Genomic DNA, 10,998 nt, shown 5'->3' on the forward strand with positions numbered 1-10,998 from the left:
TTCTTCATGGATGCCACCCAAGACCCTAACTAGTCCCATGCTCTGTCCTGTTTAGGTCCTTTAACTTCGCCAATAGCAAGCTCTTGGGTATGCCGTAACTCTACTTCTTGTCCACTAATGCTTTCCGGAAAGTTTCTCATCAGTAGCTCTTTTCATGATCTCGCTCCTGTCTCGTCTAGATGTAGATCACCCTTTGCAGCACTGCACACTTGTTACAGTCCAAAATCCAGCTCTACTTGCACGCACGCACGCGCGCACAGTCAGGAAGCCGTGTCCATTCCCTGACACTAGCCCCTGGTTCTGTGGACTAGTCCCAAACATTAACTGTATCTGTACTTGCAGATTGTTGCCAGGAAGATCTCCCTTACAAAACACCATACATCTTTATAACACCATGCATTATGTAACATAGTAACATAGTAACATAGTTAGTAAGGCCGAAAAAAGACATTTGTCTATCCAGTTCAGCCTATATTCCATCATAATAAATACCCAGATCTACGTCCTTCTACAGAACCTAATAATTGTATGATACAATATTGTTCTGCTCCAGGAAGACATCCAGGCCTCTCTTGAACCCCTCGACTGAGTTCGCCATCACCACCTCCTCAGGCAAGCAATTCCAGATTCTCACTGCCCTAACAGTAAAGAATCCTCTTCTATGTTGGTGGAAAAACCTTCTCTCCTCCAGACGCAAAGAATGCCCCCTTGTGCCCGTCACCTTCCTTGGTATAAACAGATCCTCAGCGAGATATTTGTATTGTCCCCTTATATACTTATACATGGTTATTAGATCGCCCCTCAGTCGTCTTTTTTCTAGACTAAATAATCCTAATTTCGCTAATCTATCTGGGTATTGTAGTTCTCCCATCCCCTTTATTAATTTTGTTGCCCTCCTTTGTACTCTCTCTAGTTCCATTATATCCTTCCTGAGCACCGGTGCCCAAAACTGGACACAGTACTCCATGTGCGGTCTAACTAGGGATTTGTACAGAGGCAGTATAATGCTCTCATCATGTGTATCCAGACCTCTTTTAATGCACCCCATGATCCTGTTTGCCTTGGCAGCTGCTGCCTGGCACTGGCTGCTCCAGGTAAGTTTATCATTAACTAGGATCCCCAAGTCCTTCTCCCTGTCAGATTTACCCAGTGGTTTCCCGTTCAGTGTGTAATGGTGATATTGATTCCCTCTTCCCATGTGTATAACCTTACATTTATCATTGTTAAACCTCATCTGCCACCTTTCAGCCCAAGTTTCCAACTTATCCAGATCCATCTGTAGCAGAATACTATCTTCTCTTGTATTAACTGCTTTACATAGTTTTGTATCATCTGCAAATATCGATATTTTACTGTGTAAACCTTCTACCAGATCATTAATGAATATGTTGAAGAGAACAGGTCCCAATACTGACCCCTGCGGTACCCCACTGGTCACAGCGACCCAGTTAGAGACTATACCATTTATAACCACCCTCTGCTTTCTATCACTAAGCCAGTTACTAACCCATTTACACACATTTTCCCCCAGACCAAGCATTCTCATTTTGTGTACCAACCTCTTGTGCGGCACGGTATCAAACGCTTTGGAAAAATCGAGATATACCACGTCCAATGACTCACCGTGGTCACTATATAGTACACAGGAAGACATTACATTTTACGTGGCACATTATATGATGATATTCACAAAGATGCAGGACACTGTTCACAACACACAACATTGACGCAATTGGCGTCTTCAGGGAAAAGGATGCAACAGCGCAGTTCACACCCCTTACATCACCCCAATATGTAGAGAAAATGAAGGTTTAGTAGCAGCTCCCTGCCGCCTCCACCAGTGGTTTCCTGACCTTATGGTTACCTAACATGGCTCCGGTGATGGAGTATTAGCAAAAATGTTATACTCGGCTGTTCTCAGAGGACGGATTGTTCTACCTCACACCTCATTAGGATTTTCCCATCTTCAGACTAGTCATTGATCCAGCGCTGTACAGTAATGCTGAAATGGGTCCTGATCTTCTGGCTTCAGTCCTCACATGAGTTCCCAGTCAGTGTCTCATCCTGCTTGCGGTCTCCCTCCTCCTCCTCCTCATAGGTGATGTTACAGCCTGGCATCCAGACTGTGCCATGAGCATTAGTCACATGTGTTGTTGTGAAGTGACTGCTTCCAGTTTGTGGTCCAGGACCTGGATTGTGGTGGGATTCACTTCTGGCTGTGGTGACGTCATTGTCAGCACCGAGAAGGATGGAGTATCCAGCATTTGGGCACTATTGTGACTCTGAACAGGCTCTCTTATTTTTCTTCTGACTGGTTCACCTTGAGTTCTAGATTGGACAGAAGACTTACTATTTCTAATTAGATGATGGTTCTGTAGGTCCCATTGGCCGCCTATGAAGCTTCCCTTATTGACGATCCTCTACAGGTAGATTGTTTTTTTGTATACTACTTCTGTGAACCTGAGGCTACTTTGTCCCATTCTGGATCTACAGAGGTCAGTGTGAACCCTAGCCCAGTAACTAGATGGTAGGGGAATTTCCCTTTCATTTACATACCTGTCCTGGATATCCCAAGTTCTTCCTCCATCCCGAGTCTGCTGCCCTCTGCTTTGCTCCACTTCATGTTTGGAAAGTTGCCTGGAGGGGATCTGTGATCAATCGTCTTGGGATTGACACCTAGTCTAGATTTAGTTGTATGTTTGGTGTGCTCCACCATCTGTGCTTTTGTGTTTTAAACTTGCATTTGTTTCTGCTTGGTTCCACTTCTTTCGTCCTGCTGCTTCAGCGATTCCTGTGTGTTCCAAGTCCTCGCTGCCCACGTGCTTTCCTGCTCACAGCATATGGGATCTGCGTGCCCAGGTAGACTAGGGGTTTTGGAGAATCCACCTCACCTGTGCTCCTGATAGTATCCCAGGACCATTGATGCCACAACACTGTTGCCGTGGGACAGCCTAATGCTTACCAGGGACTTTCTGCCTTAGAAACATCTTCACATTGGTCCTTTCTTGCCGTAGACATTAAAGCCTGCCGGGGCTACGTGAACCAATGCACATGCATTGAGTTATGTCATCAGCAATTTTTTTGCTGACCGTTTCAAAGTGGCCCATGTTTTTTCTTGCTCTGTGGACACTTTAGCGTGGGCTGTGCCATTGTGGGAGTGGGATGACCATATGATGCATTCTGTGATCTTTACTGCAAACTGGAAAGGGTTTGATTGAACCAGGTTGTGCCCACTCCACTTCTGGTTCCATATGGCGGCCCAGGCAAGGGACTAGTTTTGTCGGACACTATGCCTTCCAGTTCTGCGCCCTGACTGCTGAATTTACCTTTAATCTCTTCTGATGCAGCGGTGATTTTACAACTGACTATATAGTTACGCGCTCTGACTGATCGTCCAAACAGATCTCCCAGTGGGGATCATTTTGTTCTTATGACTGCTTCAAAATGTCACCTCCTCAGAACCTCTGCTCCATCTAATATGTCTGCCTCCTATCAGGACTCCACAGATGTTTTCTCCAAGCATATGTAATAGTATGCAGGTACTGAGTATGTCACCACGGAACAGACAGACCAACAGTTGAGGGGTTTAATAACAGTAATAAGGTTCTCGCAGGAAGGAAGCAATGGAAAATAACTGGCAATAAAATAGTGCAAAAATATGGGAGTCAAACAGTGTAACAGAATTAAGCAGGATTTTCTTGAGAAAAGGACACTTATCAGTCTGATGAGGACTTGCTTGAAGGGTCGTCTTCTCCAACGTAGGCGTCGAGAAACAGCAGCACTTGTCGCCCCTCTGTTGTCCGTAGGCTGAGTAGTCTCTAGGAGCCCGCTGCCTGGGGTTCCGTGCGTTAATGTGGTATGCACAGGCTCTGAGTCTTTAGCCTTTACAGCACAGCAGGAATCAGGGGCTCTGCACTGTTAAGTCTCTGTACCAGGAATCAGTGGGTCGCAGTCTCTATACGGGCCGATGTCTCTACATGGGTCTCAAAGCACCCCTCACCAGTCACAGCAGAGTCCGCTTTCAGGTACTCACAAGATGCAGTCTTTCTGGGCAATCTCCCTGTATCTGTCCTCTGACCGGGAGATTTCTCTCTCTCCAAGAGCGCAGCTGCACCCTGCTCTGATCTCTGCTCGCGCTGCTCTGTCCCTTGCCTGCGTGCCTTTCCCGCCCTCTTCCTGGCTTTCTTCCTGTACCAGTCTCTAAGTCTGTCCCCTGGGGAACCTGCAGCACAGCTCAATGGTTCCAGGCACAGAGCCGAGAAGGTAACCGCCCCCAGACTCTCATTGTGCTTCACCTCCTTACATTCCCCCCCTCTTTCTGCTCGCCATTCCACGGGCGAGATTTTCAGGAGTTCTTGTTGGCAATCTTCCAGTCCTTGCACAATCTGCTGTCAGATGAACTCTGTTATGTTTGCTAATGACAGGTGTTATGAAGGCAATCCAGAAACACAGTGTGCTTAGCGATCAGAGCGCACACAGTGATCTGACAAATCCAAAAATACAAGAACGAGCTCTGAGACGTGGAAACTCTGTAGACTGCACACCTGATCCTATCCTAAACACAACTAAAAGCGGCTGTGGATTGCGCCTAACAACTACCTAGGCAACTCGGCACAGCCTAAGAAACTAGCTAGCCTGAAGATAGAAAAATAGGCCTGACTTGCCCCAGAGAAATTCCCCAAAGGAAAAGGCAGCCCCCCACATATAATGACTGTGAGTAAGATGAAAAGACAAAACGTAGGGATGAAATAGATTCAGCAAAGTGGGGCCCGATATTCTAGGACAGAGCGAGGACAGTAAAGCGAACTTTGCAGTCTACAAAAAACCCTAAAACAAAACCACGCAGAGGGGGCAAAAAAAAACCACCGTGCCGAACTAACGGCACGGCGGTACACCCTTTGCGTCTCAGAGCTTCCAGCAAAACAAAAGACAAGCTGGACAGAAAAAAGGCAACAAAAAAGCACTTAGCTATACTGAGCAGCAGGTCACAGGAACAATCAGGAGAAGCTCAGATCCAACACTGAAACATTGACACGGAGCAAGGATAGCAGCATCAGGCGGAGTTAAGTAATGAAGCAGTTAACGAGCTCACCAGAACACCTGAGGGAGGAAGCTCAGAAGCTGCAGTACCACTTGTGACCACAGGAGTGAATTCAGCCACAGAATTCACAACAGAACTCATCCTGATTGTAGCGAACAGGGTGTACACCAGCCGTCGAACGTTCAGAGCGTCTTAAATCTGCAGGGGCGGTGATGTCAACTGCTGTGGGAGGAGTCGAGGCTTCCTCCGATACGTTGGTAGTTTCAGGCACCATCCCTGTTTCTGGGTTCCCTGGTAGAGATTGGGAGTCTTCCTCATCTTCCACATCTACATTGATCATTGGTGCAGCTGGTGGGGGTGCTGGAGCCAATTGGACTGATTCAGGATCTCGAGACAAACATGGACGCAACATATTCCTGTGCAGTGTGTCCCTCTTCTGTTTCAGGCTGGACCTCATAAACGTGACCCCCATTGCCGAGCTGCCGCTTCACTCGGCACGGCCTTTTCTCCCACCGGTACTCTAGTTTGTTGTGTGGGCGCTTTTCCCTCACTAAGACTCGGTCTCCAGGCCGCAGGGCCGTCCCCTTTTGAGGAGCTACCTGAGAATGCTCCAATTCTTGCAGCCGGTTCTGCACTAGACGTTGAATTGTCCGCAGCCACCGCCGATGTTCTTGAACCCAGGAGTACACCCCCGTCCGTGGGTATTCCTCCTCGGGTTCCAGATCCAGCTCTGCCAGCCCCTTCCCAGGTCGGCCAAAGAACAAAGAGTAGGGGGTGAATCCGGTGGCGCTGTGTTTCCGATTGTTATACGCCCACACCAATTCAGGGACGGACTCAGTCCACTTCGCCTTCTGGTCCTCTTCCAGGGTCCTCAGCATTTGAATCAGAGTGCGGTTAAATCTTTCACAAGCCCCATTCCCCTGTGGATGATATGGGGTGGTCTGGGACTTATCGATTTTGTACAGCTGGTGTAGCTCCTCCATCACTCTTCCGAGGAAACAGGCCCCTTGATCAGAATGGATGCGCTTGGGGCACCCATACACCTGTATGAAGTGTTTGCAGATTGCATGAGCAGCAGACTCAGCAGTCTGGTCCCGCGTGGGCATCACTACGGCAAATTTAGTAAAGTGGTCTATCACTAAACAATGCTCATAGCCTTGGTGTGCTGGTCCAATTGTCAAGTAATCTATTGCCAGTAGATCCATGGGGCCAGAAGACCTCACTGTCTCTGTGGGAGCTCGTTGTTCTGGTGGTTTAACCAGCTCACAACTTCTGCATTGCTGACATACTTTCTCCACAATGTTCCTTAAGTGGGGATGATAAAATAGGCGCTGTAACCACCGGAAAGTTTTTTCTGGCCCAAAGTGTGCTCTGTTCTCATGTGCTTCCTTAGCCACCTGGTCTATCAAGGACAAGGGAATCACCGTCTGCCAAACAAGACTGAGTTCTGTTTGCAGGGATACCTTCCGGTACAGGATACCATCCCGCAACTGGAGCCTCTCCCACTGGCGTAGCATCTTCAGTAGTTCAGGTGACATGGACCTCCTCTCGTGCCGATTGGGCATTTGTTCAGACACGACCCACTTTCTCAACTGAACTAGCTCTGGATCCTCTTGCTGCACTCGGACCCACTCATCGCGGGGCTGCTCCAGCAAATTCACACAGGCCTCATCCTGTTCAATTTCCCACGCCGCTGCCACCGTCCTGGCTCTCCCTCCAAAACCTGGAACCTCCATATCTTCCAGATCTTCATCTTGGCTGGGTGCTGGTTTGCGATTGTTCATGCGGATGCCCTCTCTCAAACTTTCTCAGCTCCTCTTTTATACGAAATTCTGTATCGGAACTTTGCCATTCGGGCTTCCCAACGTTGTTCTAGGGCACCTAACTTGGCATTCTCGAGATGGGCCAACGGATTGTTATCGGTGCGTACATGAACTTCTGAGCCAGCCAGATATTCTGCGAATTTCTCATTTATTACCCACACCAGTGCCAACAACTCCAGCTTAAATGAACTGTAGTTTTCTGGATTCCTTTCCGAGTCATGCAAAGACCGACTGGCGTATGCGATGACGCGCTCTTTCCCGTCCTGCATCTGCGATAGTACGGCCCCGAGGCCCTGCAGGCTCCCATCAGTGTGCAAGATGAACGGTTGTGTGAAGTCAGCGTAGACCCGCATGGGGGGCCTTCTTCAAAGCCAAGAATGCCTCCTCCTGACGCTTCCCCCACTGTATGTTCCTGTTTTTGGCACAAGAGGGCACTCCCCTCAACAACTCCTGGAGTGGATTAGCAAGGCGGGTAAAGTGTTTTACGAAGCGTCTGAAGTATCCTGTGAGTCCCAGGAACGCACGCACATCTTTCACAGTTTTTGGAGTTGGCCACTCGTGTACCGCAGCGATCTTCTCCGGGGAAGGCCTCACCCCCTCAGCGGAGACAACGTGTCCCAAGTATTCAATCTCGGTACGGAAGAGGTGACATTTCTGGGGTTTCACTTTCAAGCCATACTTCTGTAGTCGACTCAGAACTTGCTCTAGTCTCTGCAGATGCTCCTCAAAGGTGGGTGCAAAGACGATGATATTATCCAAGTAGATCAAAGTGGCTTCAAAGTTCAGGTCTCCCAGACATCTCTCCATGAGTCGCTGAAATGTTCCTGGGGCATTTGCTAGGCCGAAGGGCATCTGGTCGAACTCATATAGTCCCATTGGAAGGATGAAAGCAGTCTTGGCTCGGTCTTGTTCAGACATGGGCACCTGCCAGTAGCCGCTGGCCAAGTCTAACGTGGAGAAATATCTGGCATTCCCTAGCGCTGTCAGGGACTCCTCTATCCTGGGCAGTGGGTACGAGTCCCGCACTGTGCAAGCGTTGAGCCGGCGATAGTCCACACAGAACCGCAAGGACCCATCTTTCTTTCTCACCAAGACTATAGGGGCAGCCCACGGGCTCTGACTCTCGCGTATAACTCCATTCTTCAGCATGTGTGATAGCATTCCCTTCACCTCCTCGTACATCTGTGGGGGTATTTGGCGGTACCGTTCCCGGATTGGTGCCGCATCCCCGGTGGGTATCTCGTGGGTGATGGCCGTGGTATGTCCAAAGTCATCTTCATCTCTGGCGAACGCCTCATGAAATCTCCCCAATACGGCTTCCACCTGAGGTACCTGCTGCGGAGTAAGTTCTGAGAGCTCCACCCTCATGCGTTGTAGTATCTGGCACCCTTCTTGCAGTAATTTGGGCTCTGGAGCTGCCTCTGCTTTGACGGTCACCAGCCACGGATCTTCTGGCTTTGCGGTCAGCTGTACCGCCTCAGTTGGAACCAGCTCGTCTGGGAGGCCCAGGACTTGAGCGACTTTACTTCTAGGGTGCAAAGTTGTATCTGTCTCTCCCAAATTTATGCAGCGCACAAGGACAGTTCCATCCCGCATGGTAGCCAGGGACCGTGCGACCAATATTCCTGACGGCAGCTGGTCGGCTCTGCTGGGCTCAATTTGGACTTCGACCCCTTCCAGCGGGATGCCAGCTCGTATAGGCAGGGGAAGCACAGTCTGCCCAGGGGGCAACACTCGATTGACTGAGGCGGGGGCGACGACTTTGCCGAGTTCCTTTCTGTCTCTGTATGCTTCCCGGACCTGGGCGGTCCGTATCAATTGTTGAAAGACCCTTCTCTGGGGGGTTTGGTCACTCCATTGTTGCAGGAACTGTTCCGGGGACTCGTTGAAAACCAGGCTTCCGAGGTCTTTTAACACATTCATGCCCAGGGTAACGGTATGGTCTTTAGCTACCTCTCCATCCACAAGTACCACTCCTCTTCTCCCGAGGTCTTTTCCGCAGACCTCTATGTTCATCCATACCACCCCTGCGACCGGGATGGGCAAGTGATTGGCTGCCATAAGTTTGATCACAGGGCCCCATTTGGGCCGTAGCGCCTCTGGGAAATAATGGCGGAAATATCTCTCAGGCATGGTGGTAACTTGTGAGCCGGTGTCTATCAAGCACCGCACTGCCCTTCCATTGATTTCTGCCCAGACCAGAGGGCACGTGGAAACAAGGCTGTGGGGACTTTCACTACTCCTCCTCTGTTCTTCACGCTCCGAGCGGTGCCCCTCGAGCTCAGAGCCACCTAATATTAAAGGAGGGCGCGGGGACGGTCGGCTCCGCCGGGGACACCATCTAGCAATGTGGCCGGATTCTCCACAAGTGTAGCATGTAAGAGGGCTTCTCCTCCTGCTAGTTTCACCCTCCCTTCGGGGGGCAGCTTCTCTGTCTTGCACCAGAGGACCGGGCCCTTCTGCCATACTTCTTCTGGAGGCCGCCATTTCTTCACGGACCTGTCTAATCTCCATTCTCAGGTCCTCCGCCCACTGGGGGACATTGTCTGCGGTGGTGGTTACCTCCCCGCTCTGCACCCTTCTCACCAGTCCCGTTACTCCCTGTTCTTGTTCTCGCACACACGCCTCACTTCCAACCTCAGAGAAAGTCATGTCTGGCTTTACTCGCATGCGCTCTCGCAGTGCCTGTTTCATCATTGCATCACGCAGTCCCGTCACCAGCTGATCTCTGAGCACCACATCAACTGACCCAACCCCTACAGCGTCCTTTCGTCTGATAGCAGTGTGAAGCTCTTGTAGGGCATTCATGAATTGGGTCACGGTCTCCCCCTCCCGTTGTACCCGGTGAAACAGTCGAATGCGAAGTTCCCCTACGTCAGTGGGGTCCCCATGCGTCTCAAGTATGCGCAGCACTTTATCTAGGGTATCTCTCGGGGGGACCTATGTATGACAGAATCCCGCGCCTCCCCCTCCAGGGCCATCAATGCAATTTCTGCCTCCAGGGCTGGTGTCATGGGATGCATCCGCATCATTCCCCGGATACGCTCCGTCCAACTCCACAGCATTACATTGTTCCCAGTGAACCTCGGCAAATTATTCAACATGGCTCCCAGGAAAATGCTAGACCTGGGAACTTCCCCAGCTGCTTGGTCTGCCCTGTCCGCGCTACCATGTGACATCCTGCCGACTACGCCAAATGTAATAGTATGCAGGTACTGAGTATGTCACCACGGAAAAGACAGACCAACAGTTGAGGGGTTTAATAACAGTAATAAGGTTCTCCTCGCAGGGAGGAAGCAATGGAAAATAACTGGCAATAAAATAGTGCAAAAATATGGGAGTCAAACAGTGTAACAGAATTAAGCAGGATTTTCTTGAGAAAAGGACACTTATCAGTCTGATGAGGACTTGCTTGAAGGGTCGTCTTCTCCAACGTAGGCGCCGAGAAACAGCGGCACTTGTCGTTCCTCTGTTGTCCGTGGGCTGAGTAGTCTCTAGGAGCCTGCTGCTTGGGGTTTCGGGAGTTAATGTGATATGCACAAGTTCTGAGTCTTTAGCCTTTACAGCACAGCAGGAATCAGGGGCTCTGCACTGTTAAGTCTCTGTACCAGGAATCAGTGGGTCGCAGTCTCTATACGGGCCGATGTCTCTACATGGGTCTCAAAGCGCCCCTCACCAGTCACAGCAGAGTCCGCTTTCAGGTACTCACAAGATGCAGTCTTTCTGGGCAATCTCCCTGTATCTGTCCTCTGACCAGGCGATTTCTCTCTCTCCAGGAGCGCAGCTGCACCCTGCTCTGATCTCTGCTCACGCTGCTCTGTCCCTTGCCTGCGTGCCTTTCCCGCCCTCTGCCCGGCTTTCTTCTTGTACCAGTCTCTAAGTCTGTCCCCTGGGGAACCTGCAGCACAGCTCAATGGTTCCAGGCACAGAGCCGAGAAGGTAACCACCACCGGACTCTCATTGTGCTTCACCTCCTTACACATATGGCCAAAGAACTGTAGGGAAGACGTAACTGAGCCACAGTATATTCTTCTTCCTCTTCGCTTTGTAACTTTCCATCAGTAGGTCATCCTCTGGCCTTCATAAAGTCCTCTTCTACAATCAAAACAAATCCTGATTCTACTTCAGACATGA

This window comes from Ranitomeya imitator, chromosome 1, assembly GCF_032444005.1.
Source record: "Ranitomeya imitator isolate aRanImi1 chromosome 1, aRanImi1.pri, whole genome shotgun sequence".
In the NCBI taxonomy this organism is placed as follows: domain Eukaryota; kingdom Metazoa; phylum Chordata; class Amphibia; order Anura; family Dendrobatidae; genus Ranitomeya; species Ranitomeya imitator.